Source organism: Chelonia mydas, chromosome 5, assembly GCF_015237465.2.
Source record: "Chelonia mydas isolate rCheMyd1 chromosome 5, rCheMyd1.pri.v2, whole genome shotgun sequence".
Taxonomy (NCBI): domain Eukaryota; kingdom Metazoa; phylum Chordata; order Testudines; family Cheloniidae; genus Chelonia; species Chelonia mydas.
The window spans coordinates 127897757-127925317 of NC_051245.2; positions in this window are offsets into that span (position 1 = coordinate 127897757).

A 27561-nucleotide genomic window follows, 5' to 3' on the forward strand; every position below is an offset into this window, starting at 1 on the left:
GGGAGCTGAGCTGCGGACAGTGCACTCCTGAGGGGTGTACCCCACCTTCCATTAAACCAGGGGTTTGAGTTACTGGGATGCAGGGAACTGAAGCCACATTGGACTTCAAGACCGGAGGGAGATATTGCATCCAAAGAGCTGAGGTCAAGGGGGCATGTTGCCCCCTCACCTCGTTGAAGGCTGAACGTCCCTCAGAGTTTTTTTTTCCTTTGCTACCAATTCTCCTCGCAGAGTGCACAGACAGAGTCAGAGCGCCTGTGGTTAGCCAGATCGGGGGTTGTGTTGTGGTTTGGAAATGCTACAGAAGAGGTGAAAACCACAAGTGAGTTGCCGCTGAACAGCAGCCGATATGGCAATAAGAGGGGCCCACCTGAGCTGGACTGGCAGGCCAAGAATGGGGGAATGATGACCCCCCAGGAAGATGGCAAGTCTGTGAGCTGCTCCCCAGGGACACCCCAAAGCCCAGCCCTGCAGGTGGTTCTCAACCAGGGGTACACATACCCCTGGGGGTACCCAGAGGACTTCCAGGGGGTACATCAACTCATCTAGATATTTCCTAGTTTTACAACAGGCTACATAAATGCACTAGCGAAGTCAGTGCAAACTAAAATTTCACACAGACAGTGACTTGTTTATACTGCTCTATGTACTATACGCTGAAATGTAAGTACAGTATTGATATTCCCATTGATTTTATTTTATAATTATATGGTAAAAATAAGTAAGTCAGCCATAAGAGTGGCTGAGTAAGTCAGTAGTAGTCTGCTGTGACACGTTTGTACTTTATGTCTGATTTTGTAAGCAAGTAGTTTGTAAGTGAGGTGGAACTTGGGGGTACGCAAGACAAATCAGACTCCTGAAAGGGTACAGTAGTCGGGAAAGGTTGAGAGGTATTGGCCTAAATGCCTTGCCAAGGACCTAGAGACCAAGTAGAAAATGGTATCTTTTTTCTGCAAGTAGTGGAGGCATTTGGCTCCTGGAGTTGACTTTTGTTGGACCGATGGCTGAGCTGATGTTGCAGCCGCAAAGAGTCGTTTTCATAGTCCTCAATATTGGCCTACCCCTGCTCACACAGAAATCTATGGTAAAACTCCCACTGACTTAACTCTGTTCCCTTTGAAGCCAGTGGTAAAGCTCCCAATGGCTTCAATAGGAGCGGAGTTAGGCCATCCGTGAACACTTTAGAAAATCCCACTCCCTTCTACAGTAACGCATTGTAATTACATTTCTAGGTACTGCCAATAAACATAGGTGCTTTCCACACTGATTGCTCAGTGTCCTTGACACTGCCCCATAAAGTCTAACTTTCTTCTGGCTTTAGTACATTAACTTTTTTTTAATCCCTTTTCCTGTTCTGACACATCAGTTTTGTCTAGCTCCTTTTTCTCCATCTACTTTAGTTAGATATAAAATACCATTTTTAAACAAGAATTACATTAACGGTTTTGTAAACATCTATAAAATCAGTCAGAAATGAGTTCTAGGAATAATTTAAAAACCCAACAGCTTTTAGTTACAAAAAGGTTCATTTTCTATCATGATCTGTACAGCATCTGTTAAGTTTACAGTGTGTTGATTTAAAAGTCTGGCTATCCGTGTGTTATCATTATGCCCCATCGAGCAAATCATCTGAAACTGGGCTGTCCAAAATACCACTGGCTACTATAAGAAAATGTTCTATAGTCTACCTAAAAAACAAATAGGCTTTTTCTATTTTTAATAGTTATGAGGAGTTTAAAACCAAAGTTCTAGTTGGCAGATGGTTTCAGTGATCTGGCATCTCAGTGCAGCCCTGGTCTGCATTGCAGACAGAGGTGAAGCACGTGAATAGATCTGGGAGAGATGCTGACACTAGTTGCCAAAGAGAGACATGGCACTCAATCAGCTTAAAAGTACTGTACATTTTATTGGGGAAATTAATAAAACAAATTACACCTCTCGCCTTTTAAAAAAGACGTGCTTAATTTAAAAAATGAGGGCTTCAACTCTTGGCCTGGAAATGTTGCGCTGAGTCAGACGCACTTTGCAATCAGATGAAGGTCCATGTTGAAGCCACATATTGTTCCAGTGCAGAATATTAAACTTTTGCTGCACTTACTGGTCACTACAGGCCCAATCCTGCCGGGGTATATTCAGAGATACTTCTTGCCTATTCCCCAGCACAGGGCAACTGTGCAACACTTCTGAGCCCCGAGTCTGCAGGAGACTGCTTACACAGGCCCATGCACCTCCCTGGAAGGTTTTGTCACTTCTAGAGTGCAGGGCTGGCCCACAACATTTTGGCACCTGAGGTGGGGAGCTCAAATGACGCCCCCATGTCCCCTCGCTTGGGCCAAACTTTGAAAGGTCTCAATTCTGCCTTCTTCCTGTTCTACTCCTCTCATAGTACTGCTCTGCTGCCTACCCCAATAAAGGAGAACTAACAACTTAAAATGCCTTGTTCAAAAATTTTAAGTAACACTTAACTTTCAAACGCCTGAATAGCAAATGTAACTTTTCTTGTCTGCATAGTAAACACGGGCATTTTTATCTGTTTGAATAATCAAAGTGGTGCTTTCTGTGCCTTCTTGGTTGCAAAGATTTGAACTGCTTCCTGCTGAAGGTCCACAGTCTGGGCCAGCTTATGCTCTATTGAGATGGTTGCAAGGAAAAACTTTTTCACTAGGAGGGTGGTAAAGCACTGGAATGCGTTACCTAGGGAGGTGGTGGAATCTCCTTCCTTTGAGGTTTTTAAGGTCAGGCTTGACAAAGCCCTGGCTGGGATGATTTAGTTGGGGATTGGTCCTGCTTTGAGCAGGGGGTTGGAATAGATGACCTCCTGAGGTCTCTTCCAATCCTGATATTCTATGATTCTAAGTATGCACAGAGCAACAAAAGCATTTGGAAAGAGGGTGGTCATCTTATTTGTGCACATATATTCCAGAACAGCCTTTGGAGCTGATCCTGCTGAAATGTATCTTGAAAGGGCTTTCAGTTCATCACCTAAATCATTCACATCAATATCGCACATGTCATCATGTGTCAGCACTGTCTCTAGTGCCCTGCATTGCTGGTGCAGGACTTCTTCAGGTATAGTGAGGAGTTTTGGAATATCATACAACAGCCCAAATATACTGTTGTGTTTCTTGAGCTGCATGAAACGTTCTTCAACTGACTGTATTGCACAATCTAGCACCTGATTAAAGAATTCAACTTTGAATTGTTTTTTGGGATCTCTTATGGGATTATCCCGTGCCTCGTAATCAAAATGTCTTCTTCTTTGTTGACTCTTGTATTCTTGAATGGGTGGGAAAATAGCTTCAGTGTGACGCTTCAGTGTGAAGTTCCACTACCAACTTCTGTGCACTCTTCAGAATCTTTTGTAATCTCTCATCTGACCGGTAAGACTGTAGGTATGACTTTGCTTTGTCCAGTTGTTCCATTGCTCCAGATATATCAAGGTCAACACCTTGGAGTCTCTTGCTTACAACTTTTATTTCCAACTGTATGAAATGCCACAACACTAAGCCACACAGAAATTTGAAGTTATGTATGTTTCTGGTGATTCCATTTCCCTCTGCCACTGTTCTCCCACAAACAGTTCCTGTCATAGCATTATCCTCCATAATGGCAACTATGGCATCATCTATCTTCCCAATTTGGTGTGTGATAGGCTTTATCGCCTCCACTCGACTTTCCCATTGTGTGGCACTCAGTGGTTTCAGTGTCAGAGAGGATGTTTCCAGATGTTGCTTCAAAATTTGCCATTGATGAGTTGATGCACAGAAAAAAACATAGATGCTTTGAATTACATTAAAAAATTCAGCACCCTCACTAGAAGCTGATGCTGCATCACTGACCACCAAGTTCAATGAATGAGAACTGCATGGGACAAAAAAAGCTTGAGGGTTTAACTCTTGGGTCCGTGTCTGCACTCCTCTGTTCTTTCCTCTCATGTTGGCACCATTATCGTAGCCCTGACCTCTCATGTCAGCTACCGCAATTCCCGTATCTTCCAGCTTCTTAAGAAGCACATTTGTCATACCAGCTCCTGTAGTATCATCAATGTCAATAAATTCTAGAAAATGCTCTCTGACAGTCACCATTGCAGGGACATTTTCACTAGGTTCTGTTGTTGTTTCAAAATGCACCATTAAAGTAATTTGTTTCCTATGGCTGATGTCAGGTGCGCAGTCCAGAATAACAGAGGAATATCTTGCTGACTTCAGATCTGCCACAATCTTCTGTTTGACTCTTGTTGCCAGTAACTGTGTGATCTCATTTTGAATTGTTTTTCCAAGGTAGTAGTGTGTGTACATTTCTTGGGTGGTGACTCTTCTTAGATGCTCCTGGAGTACAGCGTCAACCTCTGCCATCAGCTCCACAATTTTAAGGATGTTTCCATTGTTTGGCACATACAGCTGATCTGAAGTGCCACGCAGGGCTAGGTTTTGGGTAGCAAGCATTCCCACAATGGCAATGAGCCTTTTCAGAACATTTTGCCAGTAAAGAGACTCTGATGCAATCTTCTCTTGATGCTGATCGTCTATGGTGGCTTTTAACCTTAGTCTCATCTCAAGCTCTTTCCACCTATGGAATGCTCTCTGGTGATTTGCTGCCTTCTCATGGCATGCCAGATATCTAGCCAGATTTTTCCAGTCCTTTGTTCCTGTAGAACCCAATGTGGCTGGAACATTAGACTGGAAGAGTTTGCAACAAAAACAGTATGCAGCATTCTGGGTTTTTGAGTACATAAGCCATGGCCTCTCCACTTTGTCACCATTGGGGATTTCACGCCAGTAATGTGTTGGATGGAAACTTCTATTTTCATTGTCTTTGGGGAACATGAAGTTTTTCATTTGCAGTACAAGGAAGTCCCTCAGGCTACTGCTCAAGTGGGTCCACAGTCCTGGATCATCTAGACTTAAGGAACTAAACTCAGCAGTAGCTGTTTCTTGCGCCTCCACCACACTCTTCTCTGATCTACACTTTTCTTCAGGAATGTGCATGGTTACATCCATTTGAGATGGAGATATGGATGCTGCAGTAGCAGCCAGGTCACCAACAGTCTGACTGACTGGAAGATCAGGCATCTCCTCACCACTCACATCCTCACTGGGGCCGGAAGGCTCACCGTGAACACTTGTGTCTATGTATCTCAGGAGAGCTCCTTTCTGCTTAGATAGAAAAGCTTCCTTTGCTTTCTTTCTTTTTTTGAATGCTGCCCCAGAGGGGCGTTTTCTTCTTTCACTCATGACTGCTGTTCTGTGCCAGCTATAGTGGCTCTGAACACTCAGTTGAAGTGGACAAATAAGCAGGCTGGTAGCAAGGCCTGAGTGAGGGAAGATATCAGCGTCTTAAGGGCCTAACTGGCTTCTAATACTTCAGTAGACTGCCTGTTCTCCTCAAGTAGGTTCAGGGAAGCAGCAGGAAAGAGGAAGCTCCCTGAGAAGCTGGTGTTAATCAGTCCAGGCTCCTGGGGTTGCTAGAGAGGTACATAAGAGCCTCCTCCTCCTCTCTCTCCCTGCAGCTCCTGCTGCTTTCTGTTATTCCCTCTCCCCTTTTCTCCTGCCTGCCTGTTCTGTCTCTTGTGCCCTCCTTTCTGCAGCACAACACTCCACCATCTCTGTGCATCTCGAGCAGAGAGAATCCAGATGCACCAGCAGCAGACACAATTTTCTACACTCTGGGTCCTAGTGGCGCCCCCCACTCCCCCACAGTCTGGCAGCTGAGGCGGCCACCTCAGTTCGCCTCATGGGAAGGCCAGCCCTGCTAAAGTAGACCACTGCAATGCAACCCTCAGCTCCCTTCAGCGGGTGCAGAATTTAACTACCCACTAGTGAAGTGGTGTCTCTCATCATGAGCACCTGACACCAGTGCTCTGGGATCTGCACAGGCTACGTGGGTTTCTCAGTGGAGTTTAAGAAGCTATAAAGCCTTAATTGGCTTGCAGCCTGCCAGTTTGACAGTCTGCCCCTCTCCCTCCGGCGTACTGCTGCTGGAACGTTGAGTTCTGCCCCTGTCTCAGCTTCCAAGGGGATTTAAGGTGTTGCTGCAAGAGAAGGCTGCTCTAATTCATACCATCTGCCAACAGTCCCAGAAACTGCTGAGTCCCTGGGATACCACGCTGATGGGCACAGTATAGGAACACAAATAGAATAAGAAGGCTCTGGCCACACCCTTTCCCTCTGCTCCCTATGCCAGCTGCAGGAAGAGAGGGTGATGTAGGAGCCATTCCACCAATGATTTGCTACCAGAGCATCCCCTATTCTGGAGTGAGCCTTCTGCAGACGGCTGCACCAATGTGAGGGCAGTACACAAAGCTACCTGAGTGAAAGGGGAGACTGACTGAGCATGTTGGATTCCAAATCTCCCACTACAGCCAGCATGGGATGGGGATGCAGGTTGCTTAGGTGCAGTCACGCAATTACGGAGGACCTATGAAGGACCAGACTCTAGATCTGCAGAACTGGAGTTGGGAACCAGTATTTATAACGATGGGCTCCTAGCATGGATAGGAAGTGCTGTTGTACGTGTGGTAGGATCTCGAGAAAAAGAAAAGAGGAGGGGGGGGGGCCTTCCCTTCACCAATATTTGGAATTGTTCCTACTGGTGTTCCTGAATCTCATATTTGGCTGATATTGCTGTTGATGGAGTAGCAGGTGATGAGCTACCTCCTAATTGCTAATGACAGCGTAGCAAACTCTTTATTCCCGTTTGAAGCTGTCTAGCCTCATTCAGATTCAGAAATATTTGACATCAGAGCATATTTGGTAGGACTTCGACATCTTTCATGTGCAACCTAATGTGATAAATGAGCTTGTTGAATAAAGGTTAATTGCTACCCACGGAGAACTAAGATATTCTATCGATAGAATTATAGGCTAGTTTATAAAGGGAGCTTGCAGAAAGCACCATACAGGAGGGCTAAAAATTAAATGACATCCCACATGCTTTCTGTAAGCTATTAATTTCAGACATTTTAGAAATGTAAAAGATACTGGAGAGTTCTGTTATTTTTGGAACAATCCAAGTACGTGACACAGCTACTCTGACCATTTTCCCTTGATAGTAAATAAGAAATATTTAGTGTTGGAATCACTGTGGCTTAATCTATTGATGTTGTGGCAATATCATGCAGATAACAGACAGGACCTACACCAGCAATAGAGAGCTATATCAGAGCAAGGAAGCATTCCCCTATAGTTCTTGGGAAATGCCCTGGTTCCACTTACTATGAGAGTGGCCCATCAAAATTGGTCCCTTTCCCCAATTGAAATAGTTTCAGAGTAGCAGCTGTGTTAGTCTGTATCCGCAAAAAGAAAAGGAGGACTTGTGGCACCTTAGAGACTAACAAATTTATTTGAGCATAAGCTTTCATGGGCTACAGCTCACTTCATCGGATGCATGCAGTGGAAAATACACAGCCTCAGAAACAACTCTGACATCATAATCAAAAAGGCTGACAAAGGAGATGCTGTCATCATCACGAATAGGTCAGAATATGAACAAGAGGCTGCTAGGCAGCTCTCCAACACCACATTCTAGAAGCCATTACCCTTTGATCCCACTGAGGGTTACCAAAAGAAACTACACCATCTGCTCAAGAAACTCCCTGAAAAAGCACAAGAACAAATCCACACAGACACACCCCTAGAACTCCGACCAGGGGTATTCTATCTGCTACCCAAGATCCATAAACCTGGAAATCCTGGACGCCCCATCATCTCAGGCATTGGCACCCTGACAGCAGGATTGTCTGGCTATGTAGACTCCCTCCTCAGGCCCTACATGACCAGCACACCCAGCTATCTTCGAGACACCACTGACTTCCTGAGGAAACTACAATCCATCGGTGATCTTCCTGATAACACCATCCTAGCCACTATGGAGGTAGAAGCCCTCCACACCAACATTCCACACAAAGATGGACTACAAGCCATCAGGAACAGTATCCCCGATAATGTCATGGCAAACCTGGTGGCTGAACTTTGTGACTTTGTCCTCACCCATAACTATTTCACATTTGGGGACAAAGTATATCTTCAAATCAGTGGCACTGCTATGGGTACCCGCATGGCCCCACAGTATGCCAACATTTTTATGGCTGACTTAGAACAACGCTTCCTCAGCTCTTGTCCCCTAATGCCCCTACTCTACTTGCGCTACATTGATGACATCTTCATCATCTGGACCCATGGAAAAAAAGCCCTTGAGGAATTCCACCATGATTTCAACAATTTCCATCCCACCATCAACCTCAGACTGGACCAATCCACACAAGAGATCCACTTCCTGGACACTACAGTGCTAATAAGCAATGGTCACATAAACACCACCCTATACCGGAAACCTACTGACCGCTATGTCTACCTAAATGCCTCCAGCTTTCATCCAGACCACACCACATGATCCATTGTCTACAGCCAAGCTCTACGATACAACCGCATTTGCTCCAACCCCTCAGACAGAGACAAACACCTACAAGATCTCTATCAAGCATTCTTACAACTACAATACCCACCGCTGAAGTGAAGAAACAGATTGACAGACCCAGAAGAGTACCCAGAAGTTACCTACTACAGGACAGGCCCAAAAAAGAAAATAACAGGACACCACTAGCCATCACCTTCAGCCCCCAACTAAAACCTCTCCAGTGCATCAAGGATCTACAACCTATCCTGAAGGACGACCCATCACTCTCACAGATCTTGGGAGACAGGCCAGTCCTTGCTTACATACAACCCCCCAACCTGAAGCAAATACTCACCAGCAACCAGACACCACACAACAAAAACACGAACCCAGGAACCTATCCTTGCAACAAAGCCCGTTGCCAACTGTGTCCACATATCTATTCAGGAGACACCATCATAGGGCCTAATCACATCAGCCACACTATCAGAGGCTCATTCACCTGCACATCTACCAATGTGATATATGCCATCATGTGCCAGCAATGCCCCTCTGTCATGTACATTGGCCAAACCGGATAGTCTCTACACAAAAGAATAAATGGACACAAATCAGACGTCAGGAATTATAACATTCAAAAACCAGTTGGAAAACACTTCAATCTCTCTGGTCATTCAATTACAGACCTAAAAGTTGCAATTCTTCAAGAAAAAAACTTCAAAAACAGACTGTCGTTACAGTGTGTATGGTAACACCCATTGTTTCATGTTCTCTGTGTATATAAAATCTCCCCACTGTATTTTCCATTGCATGCATCTGATGAAGTGAGCTGTAGCTCATGAAAGCTTATGCTCAAATAAATTTGTTAGTCTCTAAGGTGCCACAAGTACTCCTTTTCTTTTAATTTAAATGGTGTATCCCAACCTCAGGAGATAATCATCAACCATGGCACAGGGAAAATATCCAAAGGCTTACACTGTTCTCATAAAGCAATTATGGTGGAATGATTACCCCAAGACACACCTAGGCAGAGACTTGTCCTAATTCATGTTCAGTCTAATTTGTGCAAGGAGATCATAGAGTCACAGGAATATTTCCCAGTGACACTGCACTTCTGTTCACCCAGCTCCTTGTGAGGCCAGCTAAAGCCACATGCCACTCATGTAAATGTAGATCACTAAGAAAACACATTCATCTCTGGCAAAATCATCACGTTGTTGTGTTTGAGAAACTTACCTGCATGCTTTGTCAGCCATCTGACTTGCCTTTGATTGGTTTCATGTCAAAGATTAACAGCTTTTGGACTTTTCCCCATGTTATCATCAAATGTAGAGAGATCAACATTTAAACGTTCCCACAGTTCTCCCCACCCTCCCACGCTTGAATGAAAAACTGTTTTCCATCTGACTGCATGATTAGGTTTTGTCTAGATTAGGATTTAATGGCGTGAAGTAAAATTGCATTAGTTAACGCAGTCTAATTAGCGCCTTCTAAAACTGCAGTCAAGACAAAGAAATTGTACTTTGGAATGTGTTAAACTGCTGGAGTTGAATCTCAATTTAGCATATTCTAAAGAACATTTTCTTTGTCTTGACTGGAGTTTTAGAAGGTACGAATTAGATTGAGCTACCTTCCATCACACTCTCTAAATCTCAGGACCTAGACAAATTGGAGGATTGGGCCAAAAGAAATCTGATGAGGTTCAATAAGGATAAGTGCAGGGTCCTGCACTTAGGACGGAAGAATCCCATGCACCGCTACAGACTAGGGACCGAATGGCTAGGCAGCAGTTCTGCGGAAAAGGACCTAGGGGTGACAGTGGACGACAAGCTGGATATGAGTCAGCAGTGTGCCCTTGTTGCCAAAAAGGCCAATGGCATTTTGGGATGTATAAGTAGGGGCATAGCGAGCAGATCGAGGGACGTGATCGTTCCCCTCTATTCGACATTGGTGAGGCCTCATCTGGAGTACTGTGTCCAGTTTTGGGCCCCACACTACAAGAAGGATGTGGATAAATTGGAGAGAGTCCAGCGAAGGGCAACAAAAATGATTAGGGGTCTAGAACACGACTTATGAAGAGAGGCTGAGGGAGCTGGGATTGTTTAGTCTACAGAAGAGAAGAATGAGGGGGGATTTGATAGCTGCTTTCAACTACCTGAAAGGGGGTTCCAAAGAGGATGGCTCTAGACTGTTCTCAATGGTAGCAGATGACAGAACGAGGAGTAATGGTCTCAAGTTGCAGTGGGGGAGGTTTAGATTGGATATTAGGAAAAACTTTTTCACTAAGAGGGTGGTGAAACACTGGAATGCGTTACCTAGGGAGGTGGTAGAATCTCCTTCCTTAGAGGTTTTTAAGGTCAGGCTTGACAAAGCCCTGGCTGGGATGATTTAACTGGGACTTGGTCCTGCTTCGAGCAGGGGGTTGGACTAGATGACCTTCTGAGGTCCCTTCCAACCCTGATATTCTATGATTCTATGATTCTATGATTCAGGGCACGTCTACCCTGGCAGAGTGACAGCGCCGGCCGTTACAGCGCCGCTCAGAGTGCGCAGAGGGGAAGCGCTGGTGTGTGTTCACACGGCCAGCTGCCTGCGCAGTAGTGTGTTCACACCTGTGGCACTTGCAGCGGTATTCGGAGCGGTGCACTCTGGGCAGCTATCCCACCGAGCATCTCTTCCTCTTCTGCTGCTAAGAGTTGTGGGAAGGTGGAGAGGGTCCAGTCCCAATGCCCCCTGATGCATTGCTTTGCATCCCAGCAATCCCTGTACTTCCGTCCACATTTGGCATCATCTTTCAATGGTTTGTGTACTGTGCGCTCTGCCTTTTTCGGGCTGCAGGAATGGATCCCAAACTGCTGACCAGTCTGCTGCTCGCTCTGATCAACACGTCACGAGTGGCAGTGGAGTTATTCCTTAAACTACAAAGGCAAGAGGAATGTGACATTGATCTCGCCACATGTAGTAGCTACGACACGAGATTGCTTGTGGCATTCACGGAGGTGCTGACAGCAGTGGAACGCCGCTTTGAGACTCGGGAAACAAGCACCGAGTGGTGGGATCACATCGTGATGCACGTCCGGGATGATGGGCAATGGCTGCAGAACTTTCGGATGAGAAAAGCCACATTCATGGGACCATGTGATGAGCTCACCCCCGCCCTGCGGCGCAGGGACACGAGAATGAGAGCTGCCCTGCTCTGGAGAAGCACGTGGCGATTGCACTGTGGAAGCTGGCTACTCCCGACTGCTACCAATCGGTCGCTAACCAGTTTGGAATGGGAAAGTCGACCATTGGACTCATGTTGACGGAAGTGTGCAGGGCCATTAATCACATCCTGCTCCAAAAGACCATGACTCTGGGCAACGTGTGTGACATTGTGGGTGGCTTTGCACAAATGGTCTTCCCTAACAGCAGAGAGGCAATAGATGGCACACATATTCCAATTCTGGCACCTGACCACCTAGCCACCGAGTACATTAATCGCAAGGGGTATTTCTCAATGGTTCTCCAGGCGCTTGTGGATCACGGTGGGCATTTCACGGACATTAACACAGGCTGGTCTGCAAAGGTGCATGACGCACGCATCTTTCAGAACACTGGCCTGTTCAAGAAGCTGCAGGCGGGGACTTTCTTCCCGGACTAGAAGATCACCGTAGGGGAAGTTGAAATGCTCATTGTGATCCTGGGAGACCCCGCCTACACCTTAATGCCGTGGCTTGTGAAGCCATACACAGGGCAACTTGAAGGCAGCAAGGAGCGATTCAACAACAGGCTGAGCAAGTGCAGAATGACTGTGGAGTGTGCCTTCAGCCGTTTAAAAGCCCACTGGCGATGCCTGTATGGGAGGCTGGACCTGGCCGATGACAATATTCCTATGCTTATAGCCATGTGCTGTACGGTCCATAATATTTGTGAAGGGAAGAGTGAAAGCTTCACTCAGGGCTGGACTGCAGAGGCTCAGCGCCTGGAGGCTGAGTTTGAACAGCCAGAGACCAGGGCTATTAGAGGGGCACAGCACAGGGCCATAAGGATCCGGGATGTCTTGAGGCAGCAATCTGAAGCTGAAAGCCACTCATATTTGTTGCTATGCTCGGGATTGCAGTGCTTGTAGTGCTAGGAGGTGATTGGTTCACATGATGCAAAAGGCCTTAACATAATTGTATGTTGCTTTGCAGTGCTCTTTTTGCTTTCATTTAATAGAATAAAGATTGCTTTCAAACCAACACAATTCTTTTATTAAAAGACATCAACCGGAGGAGAGAGTCAAATGAAAAAATTCAACAGCAGGGAGGGGGATGGGCAATGGGGGAAGGGAAGGTCTCAAGAGGAGGAGGGGCCCCGGGATAGCTACCGATTTGTGTATGTCCAGGGATCATACCCAGCCTTCTCCTTTGGAGTACAATGCAGCGGGTGCTGTACATCAGCAGGGCCAGACTGCAGAGGGATGGGTGTTGAGTGCAGTGGGCAGTGGGAATCCACACGGCTGGACTGTGAGGAGGGAGGAGTGGACTGCTGCGGGTAGAGAGTGGAGCCAGGAGGTTGATAACAGTGTGTTGGCGGTGCGCGGGGGGGTGCATGGGAAAGAGTTTTGTGACAATGGCTGCAGGGGAGGGTGGGTGCGGAGCTGCTCGGTTCGAAGAGCTAGTATCACCTGGAGCATGTCTGCTTTGCGCTCCATAACCTTTAAGAGCCGCTCTGTGGCTTCATTCTGGTGTGCCACGTTCTCCTTCGTTTCCTCTTCCCGCTGTCCCGTCCCTCCTTCAATTCCTGTTTCTCGGCGATGGAGTGCATCCTAACATCACGCAGAAAGTACTCCTTAGTTCTTCTTGGCCGCTTTCTAAATCTGTGCAGCCGTTCAGCTGCTGATAACAAAGTCGGAGGCTGGACTCCCAAGGTCATCTCTGTGAAGTTTAAATGCAACATTTTACAGAAGCAGTATTGTTTGCAACACAGACAACACTGATCAGTGCTTTAAAACACAGCCAGTACTCACACACCTGTCACTAACTGGCTGACCCCAGGCAAGCACACTTGAACTCCAAGACCCCCAAAATGGTGAGTAGCCGCAGGGGCAGGGTGAATCACTCTTCCTGAACCCTGCTGTACACTGGGCACGTGGCTCTTGGGGAGAGCCAGCACTGCGGGAGGGGGCAGATAATCATTCCTGTCCCCACTCTTTCCACAGGATGTGATCATTATGGAAGATATCTCGCTGCTGAGGGTGAGCAGGGAATCAAGGGAAGGTCTTCTCCATGCCTGTGGCTTCCACCCTGGCCCCTATGCAGCTAGCCTGTGTACAGCAATGGTCTCCCCCACACCCCCCATGACAGCACAGTGGTGCGGGAAAGTTACCGTTCATGGGGCAAGAAGCAAAGCAGCTCTGCAGAGGAACCTGTGGCAACGGATTGCCCCGTGTCTCCGTGAGCGTTTCCTGGAGATCTCGGAGGGAGATTTCCGTGAAGTGAGGGAGTCAGTCAACAGCCTGTTCCACTGTTCAGACTAGGCATGCAGTGGGAGACAAGCCTGCTTCCTGCAGCCCTCCTGCCGCCAGCACCTCGCTTCAGCGATTTCCAAAATCAGATCCACTTACCAAGGGCCTCCTCTCCGGTTTGCGCTTTGCCAAGCTCTGACTGCTGTGACTGGCTCGGCTCCTCCGGGGTAGAGAAGAGCTCCTGACTGCCTGCATCTCTGGCCTCCGAATCGTCCTCTGCCTCTGGGTCCCCCTCCCCCTCTTCGTCCAAGATTTCCTCCCCCTGGCTCGGTCCACTCTCGACTGGCATACGAACCAACGAAGTATCCACAGGGGCCTTTGCAGTGGAGGGGGGGTCACCACCGAGAATCGCATCCAGCTCTTTGTGAAACTGGCAGTTCGTGGGCGCAGCACCGGAGAGATGCTTTGCCTCCCGCTCCTTATGGTAGGCGTTCTGCAGCTCCTTCCCTTTGACTCTGCACCGCCGTGTGTCCCGGTCATGGCCCCTTTCTGTCATGCGTCGTGAAATCTGGCCATAGGTGTCATAATTCCTACGTCTGGAGAGCAGCTGGGGCTGCACAGCCTCCTCTCCCCAAATGCCGCTGAGGTCCAGCAGCTCGGCTTTGCTCCAAGCGGGGGATCTCCTGGTGCGTGGAGCAGGCCTGGCCACCTGGAAAGATGTGCTGAGACCACTGCACGCAACACCGAGCAAACAGGAAGGGGACTTTCAAATTTGCAAAGGAATGTGTGGGGTGGGGCTGACGGCCGGTCACCGGAGGGCAGGGCAGTAGAGTTCAAACCGATGGGCAGAGAGGCGAGAACAGGCTTTGTGGGACACCTCCCAGAGGCCAATCACAGCGCTGTAACCACCCCGGTGTCTACACTGGCACCGCAGCGCTGTATCCCTGGCGCAGGAAGCTCTACGCCTCTCGTCGGGGTGGTTTTTTTACAGCGCTACAACTGTGCAGTTTCTGCGCACTCAGTGGCGTGGCCGTGTGTGCACCTCGGGAGTTACAGCGCTCACAGCTGCTTTACTGCGCAGAAACTTGCCAGTGTAGACGGGGCCTCAGTCTAGACAAGGCCTTCTATTGCTCACAATGGGCCTGATCCTCAGCTAGTGTAAATGGGCATGCCGACATTGACCTTCCATGCCCGTATGCTGATTTCTACCAGTTAGGGACAACATATGGCCCATTTGGTCAGAACACGTTACTAGATTTAATCCAAAAATCGCTGAATTAGAACAATAGCTAAACCATGAAACTGAATAGCCGAAGATGATCTGGCTAATGTATTGGAATTTCATACATATCTTTAAAGCAAATTATTTCCAAAGGTTCAGAAACTATTTGTGTTTATTCTAAACCAGGGGTTCTCAAACTTCATTGCACCGTGACCCCCTTCTGACAACAAAAACTACGACCCCAGGATGGGGGACTGAAGCCTGAACCCACCCGAGCTCCGCCACCATGGGGGGGGGGTCAAAGCTGAAGCCCAAGGGCTTCGGCCCCAGACAAGATGCCTATAACCTGAGCCCTGCCACCCAGGGCTAAAGTCCTCAGGCTTTGGCTTTGGCCCTGGGCGGTGAGGCTCAGGCTTTGGCCCTGCGCCCCAGCAAGTCTAAGCCAGCCCTGGCCACCCCATTTAAATTAGGTCACTACCCACTTTGGGGTCCCAACCCACATTTGAGAACCACTGGGCACTCATCCTGTATATATTTATGCATATGCTTAATTTTAGTACCTTGAGCAGTCCCAAAATGGGACCAAAATTAATCACAAGCATAAGTGTTTGCAGAACAGGGGCCTACATATCCTACTCATGACAGAGCAATTATACATAGAGTAGAACGGAGATTTAGAGCCAGATCCTCAGCTGGTGTAAATCTGTCATCTTGACTTCAATGGAACTTGGTTGATTTATAGCAGCTGAGGATGCAGGTTTTATTATTCTGGTTGTTGTGGATTAATGTGTGTAAACCCCATTGATAATAATATTGCTATACTCCTTGCACGTTGATGAAAGCCTAGACACCATAGGTTGAATGTTCTGAGAACATAATTAGAGATCATTTAAAATAAAAGACGAAAGAACAAAAGTGATTGTAAAATACAAGAGAGCAAATTAGGAAACATACAGCAGTAAGCAGAACTGATCTTTCATCTGCACATACAACAACTTGTGTTGCAGCTGTCCAAATTTTAGGACCAGATCCTCAGCTGGTGTAAGTCATCTTACATCAATTTACACCAGCTGCGGGTCTGGCCTTTAGCATTAAAGATAGCTCGCTAGAAAAGCAGTGGAATTGTTTCTCCCCACCCCACCCCAAGTAATAAACGGTACGGTTTTAGATCCAAAATAAGATAATTGCAGAGCCTCTCTCATATCAAGAGGAAACCTCTGCCCTTATTCCTTGATCTTGCTGGTGTAGGAGAAATAAAGGCTGGTCAGCTCGGTTCTATTTTTGATACCACTTATAGCTCCGATGGATTGAAAAAGAGGAGAAGTGCTGGTGAGTAACGTGACTGCAGTGAGCCGAAGCAGAGGTGAGCAGCAGGTTGCACGATAGCTACATGCAATAAAACCTCTTTTTCCAATCAGAAACATCAGGCCACAGCCTGAACAGGTCTATCCTGGCACAGCTCCAGTGAAGTCCATGGACCTACATGGAATAACAGCAGCTCAGGATCTGTCCCGATCATTTAAAAAAAATGAAACCACTCCCATGCATCACCCTTCTTTGTTTACCAGAAGGACTATTTCAATTATATTTACAGAGTCCGAGACGTCTTCTGTTGGGCAACCTGCACCAAAGGGGTTCTCTCGGTCACCACTGCCATGGAATCAGCAAGCACTGACCTCTGCATCCCGTGGAATCCCATTTAAGTCACTGGGCCACTGCATGGGCACTGGAACCATCAGACTGAAGGATCTGGGCTAACTCAGGGGAATGGGTCAGTAGTAATAAGGCCTGTCACGGGAGTGGCCCCTCTCCTTGCAAAAACTGCACAGAATCCCCTGGTTATGCCATCCCCGGGTCTTTTTATTTCATGTTCCTGCCACCAATCTCACAACAGTGTCTGTGCAACAGCCTATTTACAATAGTCAACTCGCTTTTGGCCCTCTCACCAGGGCCGGACGGTAACAGAAACCTCCCTGTTCTCAGCCTCTGTCTGTCTAGGCTCAGCTGGCCCTGGTCGTTCGCTCGCTCGCTCAGTCATTCCTTCCTTCCTCTCTTCCCCCCTGCACTTCCTTCCTGTGCTGCCTCTAATCAGCCCAGGGCTGATGGGATAATTGGCTCAGCTGGGCAGCCTGATTGAGTAGTTACCCCCGTCAGCTTCCTACTGGAGAACTAATTAACATTAGAGTGATCAGAGTGCGGGGCTCACCTGTTTGTGCCCTGCACTCTGTCACAGGGCCCCTTTGCATACTCCCACATTTATTAGAGGCCACTTCTCACCGGCAATGCACTGCAGCTGCCAGGAAGCACTTCCCCTTGTTCTAGTGACTCCCTCCGGCTTTAAGACTAAAGACTGCATGACTGCAACAAAACTGAAAGAAAAATGAAAGCAAAAGGGCAGATTTTCAAAAGAGATCAGCTTCTACGTAGGCAGCTAAATGAAGCTCCCAGTGCCCGGCTGTTCCCACTGCGAACAAAGGAAGCTGTTGCATGCGCCACAGTTTTGCAAATCTTTCCCCCACCCAAAAAAGACAAAAAGTCAAAAATCAGCCTCTACATGGGATGCAACAATTTCCCAGGTAATGGAAAATGGGATTTATTAAAGAGAGAGCTAGAGAGAGATGTACTTTGTTGACATGGGTCCACTGGCAAACGACTTCAATTGCAAAAGAGTTAGACCAATGCTGACCACTTCTGAAAACACTAACGTCCAGTCGGAGGCCCCTCTCTCACAAGCATTTATGCACGTGCTTAATTTGACACGGATGGGTAGTCCCTGGCCTTATCTCCATTTAAGCATTTTGCCACTTCAATTATGCCAACAAAGCTATACAGGTATAATGTGCCTTAGCCAGTATAACTGCAACTATATTAAGGCCTGGTCTACGCTAGAAAATTAGGATGGTAAACTTACGTCGGCTCAGGGGTGTGAACCTCCCCCCGAGCAACGCAGTTAAACTGACCTAATCTCTGGTTTAGACAGTGCCAGGTCCACGGGCGGTCTTTTGCCTCTTGGGAAGCTGGAGTAGCTACACCAATGGCAGAACCTCTCCTGGTGGCGTAGGTAGCGTTGTCAGTGAAACGCTCCAGCTACCGTGTGTTTTCAGTGTAGATGAGCCCTCCGGCTTTCCCTGGCACAGCTGTGTCAATGACACACACACAGATCAGTCCCACCTCCCACCAACACAATTCTGTCAGTGCAGTGTTTAAAGAGACAGCTGCCTAGCTCTCGCTAGGTATAGTCTTCATTCTTCATTTTGTTTATACCCTGGTCATTACATAGATGCCTTTGATGGATGAGAAACAAAAAACTGAAGGCTTGTCAGAAAAATACAGGTTTTGAATAGAGCAGGTAGAAATTATTTTTTTAGATAAAAAATGACTTTTCAACCCAAACGAGAAATTTCTTGGAAAAATTTCATTTGGTCAAAATTACAAAAATTCAAGTATTTTTTGGTTAACAATTTTACCACCACACCCTCCTCCCCAACTTTTTTAAAACCAATAATAGTTTTAGAAAAAACAAACTATATTTGGTTTTTCAGTTAAAATATTTTGCAAAACATTTTTTTTTAAAATGAAGAATACCCATTATTTTTCATGCATAATGCTGACAATCAGCACTAATTTTGGGAGTGATGCAGGATGAATTTGTATAGCCCAGGTATTTTAGAACACTAATCAACTGTAATCGCTAAAGGAGTGTGTGTGTGTGTGTGTGTGTGTGTGTGTGTGTGTGTGCGTGTAATAAAGAGGAGATGGGATGAAATTCTACTTTGCAGTTACAAAGGTGTAATTCCGGAGTAACTCTACTGAAGTCTACTTTGGGAATACTTGGTTAATTCAGGGTCACAATGGATAAAAAAACTTGTATGCGTAAAGAGAAACACATACTTCAGCACTTCTCAGATACATTCTTTGGAATAAACTGTACTGGACAGAATGGAAAATCAAATTTGCAGTTTGGAATATGGAAGCCAACAAATAAACATTATACAACAAAATAAAGGACAGGCAACTCAAAAAGGTCCTGAATTAAACACCACTGATAGCGTTGATACCATGTGGAACTAAAAACAGACATGTCTGATAACATTCTTCCATTTCCCCACACTTCCTTCCATTTTTCACAGCAACACAAACTGATTTATAGTCATCTGATGTTCTCTTTTGGTAAATTGATCCATGTTCTTCTATCCTCTGTATCTTATAGATATAGCATGTGATTTAAAAATGGACTCTGAGAACAAAGATATGGCCAGGGTATGGATCTGCAAAATGCAAGAATGCTTGATCTGTTCCCATCTCAACTACACCCACACACTATGGGACCATTGGTTGTTTTTTTACCCGCCCAGGCATGTTATATAATAAAAAAAACTATAGCTATGCAAATTGCATTCCTGACATTTTCCAACCAAGATTGCCTCAGTCCTGGATTGCTCTCATTGGTGAGAAAGTGTGACCCTGACAAAAGCTCTTCAATCAGTGAATCAGTTGCTGTTGCTAGTCATATGACTTTGTTACTGAATCCTCCTTGGTTACTGTGAATTGGCCTTTGAAGATGATCCAACATCATTGGAATTTGCTACACTTGAACCTTGTCTTGCATTGGAACAGCAGCATGGCATGAAAGTTACAGCGATTACTGATTAACATCTAAAGATATGATCCCCACAGTTTCTGTGTCAAAGGCTGCTACTGTAATCCCAGGGAAGAATGTTACTAATCAATAGGCATTCTAAAAACACAGCAGTGATAAGGGCCATTGCAGCAGTAAAGGCTTTTAAAATTATCTTTTTTCTGTGTCATATTCAGACTTCTCCAACGCTCACCCCAGCTCTTTGGTTCCATAGCCCTCTGAGCAGAGGGACGTTTCACTCCATCAGGCAATCTCCTTTGCCAAGGCAATAGTTGCTTTATCACACTTTCACTGCATGGCTCTTTATAACGATCATAAAAATGATAAACCTTTCATGTTTGGACAATGTCAGTAAATTGACTGATAACGACGAAGGTGCTGCTTTTATCACAAATGCGCGCAGATTCCTTTGAAACGCAACACAGTCTCAACAGGACAGATCATTTTAAAAGATGAAAGACGGTGTGAGCTGAACCTATGCCTTGAGCTTCTCCTCCCTCAGCATCATGGCACAGAATCATAAAAACATAAAGCTGAAAGGGACCTCAAGAGGTCACCTCGGTTATATTGCCTCTGGGTTAACCATTGAATCAAGTGGTCCATAAAAGATGGCTGGTGTCCAACCACCGTAGGATCCTGCAAGTGTTCTGCAATTATTTCTGCTGAACAAGTGTTGAAAAAAAAATCGTACTCATTGATCCTTTCTGCTTCCCCTAAGCACTTGGCTTTAGAGCTTAGGGTTGGGTACAGGTGGTGATATAGTTCAAGGATACAAATATAGTCCTGCTTTGAGCAGGGGGTTGGACTAGATGACCTCCTGAGGTCTCCTCCAACCCTAATATTCTATGATTCTATGAATGTAGGGAAATGGAGGAGGGCCCTGCGTGCTGGGCATTTGGGGTTGGGGTTCAGGACAGGGCAGAATGCGGTAGTGCAGGGGCTAGCACAGTGGGGCCCTGGTTTGTGATGGTGGCCCTAGGTTTATACAAATAAATCGTGGTCATCAGGTCATGGGGAAAGCTCTTTATCCCCCACAACATTGTGAGCAAAGTTACTCCACGACAGGCCATAACACTATACCATATATATATATATATAATTGTATGTTAGCCCTCCACTCCATGGGTCTGAAAACCATTGGAGGGATGGGAAGGGAAGAGCCATAGAGGGCACACCAGCAACCGTGACAGCAGAAGGGGTTGGGTCCTTTTTCAAGGGATGACTTTTTAAACTAAGCTGAGCACCATAAGGCTGAAGGAGGTTTTTGGTGGCTGGTTCTGCATGTTTTAGGGTATTTTTCCACTGCTTTTTCTTCCCCTCATCCTTCTAGGAAAAGTCAACCCCCTTAAAATACCCCAGGATGCAAGTAGCACCCAGCTTATTTGAAAAATTGTCACTCGCAAATTTCATCACATGTACGTCACTGTCTGTTTGAAAATACACTGTGCTGCTACACGCATCGGAAAGGAGAAAATTCCTTAGCTCCTCCATATTACTCCCTCTTTTTTCCACCAGTCCTACCATCTCCTAGGCTGCGGATTCCATGGCCGTCCGGGGACAGATCTGACATTTATGCTGTTTAAAAATCCAGGCTCACAAACTACCACGCATGATTCGCACTCAGAGGGGCAAGCAATGACTGGTGCATCTAAAACAGGAGTTTCATTGCAACTGTGATGACAGCCAGGCTCCAGCTTCCGACAGGCTTCTGAGGGAGCAAGCTGCAGCTCTTCTGCCTGGTGCTTCTAGCACAGCTGCTCAGCCATATCTGGAATTGCTCCAGACACACAGCCACAGTGACCTGGCTCTCAGCACTTGTGGCATTAAGTTGGGTCTTACATTTGTTATTTTCTCCCTCCTCAGTGACACAACGCACAATGAAACTTGCTACTATCAGTTTGTCCTGAATTGCATTTGGCACAGAAACTGAGAGGAGGCCAAGATGGCTTTCTACCAACCTTTTGCCTCTCCTTAGTGTAGCCTTGATTGGTTATGGTATCGAATAATACCAATAACCCCTTTTAAGCTCTCATATTAGACAAGAATCTGATCTCCAGGGCTACTCGAGGATTTAAAATGTTAGGGCTATCACCACCATGTGGGCTAGCATCATTGCTAGAGACTTGAGGAGCATGCAAGAAACAATGATTGCATTTAATCTGACGTACCTTTATTTAAAATGTGACCACATAGAAAGCCCCCAATTAATATAACTGTGAAATAGACTGCAATGACTGGAAAAAACCCAAAGTGTCCAGCACCAGTACTTCCAATTCCGTCATACTCACATATCCGTATGGAATCCTAAAGAAAAGAGAGGGGGAGGGGGACATTCCTGCTGAAGGTCCAACAACCATGACCTCCAGAAAGCCATGACCTCCAACCATCCGCCAGGCACTATTTATGGTAAGTTATGCATATGTCCAAAGCTCATTAATATGCATGAGGATTGAACCCCTCATGTCCATCTTTGGGAGTGTCACCCTGATATTATCGGAGGATTGTTCGCATGATAGGCCACTTGGATAGTTCTTTTAGCTTATTAACTTTTACGTCTCCTTATCACCACAGTAACATGTGGTTACCTTAAGGAAGTCTCTAACATTTCACCCCGGCTACCAACAGTCATTTTGTGGTGTCCACTGATCTCTTATAGACATTACTATCCAAACTCAGCAGTTACTTTTCCAAAAAATCAGCATACAAACACAGACACAAGCTCAGCAGATTTATTATCAACTTACTTTGGCTAATTTATCCTAAAGCCTAATTTGGCTAAGCTAAATATTTTACAGGCCTTAGCCTGTAGGTTTCATAGAATCATAAAAGATTTGGGTTGGACGAGACCTCAGGAGGTCATCTAGTCCAACCCCCTCCTCAAAGCAGGATCAGCACCAACTAAATCATTTCTTGCATTTCAGCCTTAAGCCTCAACCTATCCAGCTCTTACAATAATCTATTAGTTACAAGCTACATTATACTAGAGTCAGGTGTGTGTGGGGAGGGGGGCTGTCCAGGCTTTGATATAAGTTAGAGCAGACTCAGGGCTGCTCTAAATTACACTTAGCTGCCAGAATGGGTCATTGGGGCCATAGCCAGCTGAGAATAGCCACAGCCCAGCAGTAATTCGGCTATGCTGGGTGCTGTCCAGACATCAAATTAAAGGCAATTCAAAGCTCAAAGAGATTGCAATGTAAACAGGGACAAGACAAGATAGGGTGTATAGGTGCTGGAACTAAGGGTGCTGCCACACCCCCTGTCTTGAAGTGGTTTCCATTATCTACAGGCTTTACAGTTTGGTTCAATAGTTGTCAGTACCTCCACTGTACAGATGGTTCCAGTACCCCAATAGGGTGGTGTAGAGCACTGTAGAAGGGGTGACAAGACTCATACTGGGAGACAGGGAGGGAGTTATCTTACCACTGACATGTGGTCCAGAGCCAGGTGCTGCAGTCACTACTCCTTCAAGGGGGAGTGGGCTGGAGGAGGACTGGCCCATATGTGGTAGGTGAGAGGGGGTTCAAATAGCCAGTATGTAAAGCATGGCTGGGGCTGGGTGCAGTCTGTGGTCATTCGGGAAAGGCAGGGTAGAGTAGCACGTGCAAGGCTAGAACATCTCTGGCCCGAAGGCATATGGTGGGAAAGGGGAGAAGGACTCAGGGGACCTTACTTTGCAAACCCGGTGGGCCCGGGGGAAGCAATTGCTCCATCTCTTGTGAGACCGAAAACTGCTGACACCATCTCCTATTCTGCGAGAGTCCAGGAGTCGCTGCTGTCAGGAGAGACAGTCAGTGCATGAACACTCAGTTCAGTCAGAGGCTGCCTGGGCTCCTGGAAAAACACAGGGCCACGTTACAATGGCTGTCTCGCCACCATGAAGGAGAGGGTGGGCTGTGCAAAAAGCCCTCTCCCATCCTCCACTCCCTATTGCACAGCATGCAAGTCCCGGAACTGAAGGGACTGCTATGGGCCACATTGGGGTTGCAAAACTGTATGGAGGACCAGGTAGGGAAGGCTGTGCCTCTCCAAACAGCCTGGCCCTTGCCCCCTATCCACCTTCTCCCTCTTTCTGCCCCCCTAAGAACCTCCAACCCATCCAACCCCCCTGCTCCTTGCCCCCTGACCGGCCCCTCCCAGGACACCCACCCCTAACCGTCCCCCAGGACCCCACCCCCTATCCAACACCTCCTGTTCCCCGTCCTCTGACTGCGCCCCCAGAACCTCTGCCCCATCAACCGCCCCCTGCTCCCTGTCCCCTGACTGCCCCCCGGGACCCCGTCCCCACCATCTTACCACGCTACTCAGGGCAGCAGGAGCTCGCAGCCCTGCCACCAGGCTGGAGCCAGCCACGCTGCCGCGTTGCCCAGCAGGAGCGGCGGGCCAGAGCGCGGGCGGCGTAGAGAGCTGAGGCTGCGGGGGACGGGGGACAGCAGGGGTGGGGCCTGGGGACTCAGGGGCCAGGCAGGACGGTCTCGCGGGCCGTAGTTTGCCCACCTCTGCTATAGCAGGTAACTGCTTATACCGCTGCAGGCTGGTAAAGTTAGTCCTTTCGCTCAAGTAGGAGCAATCTGTGCTAAAAGTTAGTGTTCAAACCCGAGTGATGAACCGGGGAGGAAGAGTTGTTACAGTTGCACATGACTGAATTTGTATTTTTTTTTAAAACCAACAACCTAGGAAATGGAATACAAAGTGCTAAGAGAATGGTGAGGTTAAAGTCAAGCACTTAAGACAGGGAATGCTGTGGGCAGGCTCCCGTGTAACCTGAATTCAGCCCTATTGTGCTTATGCATTATGACCATGTGCTATTTATTGTTTCCTTGACAGGCCCCTGCCTCATTCAGTAGAGAGCATTGTCCATCCTACGCAAAGTAACTCAATACAGCTCAATTAGACTCCATGTCTTTCCTGCTGGAGTTCTAGTGTTAACTTACAGCAGTTACATTTCAATGTGTCATTTTAACAAATTGTGGAGTTTGGAAATAGGTTTCAATAGAAAACAAGTAGTCAAGATGGGGCCCTTTAAAATATGTAGTGCTGCTCAGAATAAATCTATCAATATTAGGTACAAGATTATATCTGTGAGTGTTCTGTCCTGTGGGTTTCTTCTGCTATTAGTTCTAGAAAAAAAACCCTCAGGACAAGATTTGTCAGTATCCTGGAAATAGGAGAGAGAAGGAGAGTTGAAATGAGATGGGGGAGATTTCAGGATGCCAAACAACTGGCTTATGTAATTGTTCAGCAATTCTGCCTGGTTTCCACTTCACACTGGTATAAAGTGTCAAACTCCATGCAGCCAATCACTTTCCACGACTTCTACTGTTTACTCCAGTGAGCACTGTAAACCAGTGTCCCCGGACATGTGTTAGCATTATGTTATATTGAAACACTTCCTGATGTCCAGACAAGGATAATTTAAAAAAAAAACACCAAACCCAAAACTACACACACACAGATGCAACATGAAAACATCCACTACTCGCCAACATTTAACTCAAGAGCCGTAATTAATGTTGAATTTACTCTAAATGGAGACTAATGGCTGAGGTAAAACAGGGGTGGTGAATAGAAACATGGTTTAAGATGAGGACAGATGGAAAGTTTTCAAGCTGGAAAGGGTTTAAGAGTAGAGTACCCCAAGGGTCAGATTTAGGACATCTGTTGTTCATAATGTGGGTCTATTTATAAAAATAAATTACTTGGATAAGGGTGTTGAAAACTTAGGCAACATTCTGCTCATAGTTCTGTTTGTGTAAATCCGAAGTAATTCCGCTGGCTTCAGTGGAGATAGTTCAGATTTACACGGGCGTAATTTGAGAGAGGGATTTGGCTTGAGACCTCTGAATTTTCAGATGACGCAAAAATTGGAGGGTGAGCAAATAATTAGACACGATGTAACCAGCTTCCAAGGGATTTGGGTTACTGAAGTGCTGGGGCCAGCAGATGGCAAATACAGTTCATTGTCAAAATGATAAAATAATTAACCTAGGGAATATCTGCTAAACGGAACAGCCATTCAATAGCAACCAGGAAAGGGACTGAAACCAACAGCTACACTACATACAGACAAACAAAATGCTACACTAAATGGCATTAGTGGAGAAAGACTATAAAACAAGAGAGACAATATCTTTTCTACATAAGGAACTGGTTAGGCAGACTCAGTTTATTGTCTCCAGATCTCGTCATCAGAGCATGGGAAGACCATCATAGTATTCCCTCTGCCTCAGAGAGAGAGAGAGAGTGACATAAGGCAAAAAATAAATTGCTACCAGGCCTGGGAAATTATGGATGAGGACAATGTAAATCAGGGAGGAGAGGCAGAGGGTGAAATTTTAACCCCCATTGACATTAATGGGCATTTTGCCATTGACTTAAATGAAGCCAGAATTTGGCACAGAATCTAGGACACTTCTGGTGGGAGGGGTGAAATTCCTTTATTTTCTATGGATGAAGCCATAATCTTACATATTAATACCCGAAAGCAATACAAGGCCCTCATCCTCAGTGTAGGCACAAAGCTCCGGCCACGTGGAACTCATTGCTAGAGCCGGGTGAATAATCGATTTTCTGGTTTTTGTGGCATTTCCAAAAAAATGGGGACGGGGGGATTTTGGTTTGAGCTGAACCAAATCTGAATTCTTGGTGAATCAAAGGGTCCATCTGAGGTTTGTGCCAGACTGGGGATTTGAACCTGCATCTTCCACATCCCAGATGAGTACCCTGGTCACTGGACTAAAGAGTATAAGGAGAGCTAGGGGCAGCAACTGCACCACCTCCTCCAGCCATTTTGTGAATGGTTGAAACTACACACGTCAAATTCGTGACTAGTTTGGGGTTGACTGAACCTGCATTCTTTGGCGAATAAATTATTTGTTTCAAAAAAATTTCATCCAGCTCTATTCATGGCAAGATTAGGGCCTATGATATAAAGAAGGGCATTTACAAATATTGGTTAGTTAATTAAATTGGACTGTTTTAGCTACTACACAACCAAGTTCTATGGGAAACTCTCAAATCCCACAAATGGAGCAGGGTCCCTTAATCTGTGGCTGATGACGCTGTAGATTTCCATGGGAAAGTGTACCTGTTTCATGAGTGCAGGAACTCATACAGTGATTATATGCGCACTAGCAAGGATATAAACCTTAAAAGGCTATGACTTACCCATCCAGACTAACCCCAATCCCCAAAATCTAATTGCCCAAGGGGGGAAGCTCTCATTCCTCTCATCTCCTTTGCAATATTAAAAGGAGACTTGCACTGTAGTCAGAGGGTCACTAAAATCAGATTCCACCAGTTAAAGTTGCGGGGAGCCCAGGCGTGCCACCAGTCTTCTTCCTTTGAACCAGAGGTTGTTAGTGTGGGTGTCTCTGCTGATTATAGCTACAGATTCTTATCATGAAAAGAAGGGGACTCGCTCAGCCAGGTCCCAAATCATTGAGGACTTTATAAGCTTAAGCTCCACCAGAAAGTTTATAGTGCAGTTTATTACCTATATTACTCTATCCTAAGTGCTGAGATAATACAGTGATGGGTGTTCTAAAAAATCAAGATAGATCTAAGTGAGAGGCATAGTGTAAAAAACTTAGGAAGCATGAACCACATTCTGCATTCACTTAAGTTTTCAAGTACTTTTACAGAGTCGCCTCATGCAGAACACATTATTTAATTTCAGGACATAGTAACTTTAAAAAAACCAAAACAGCTCCAACCACTGCTCTGGGGTGCTTATACAATAAAACAGATCTATCATCATTACCAATTAAATCATATTCTCAAGAGTTCCTTCTTACACAGTTAGCCACTCAAAACAAACAGAAACCACTCTCCTTAGCTCCCTTACCCCATTTATAACGTCTTCCCTTTTCCACCTCC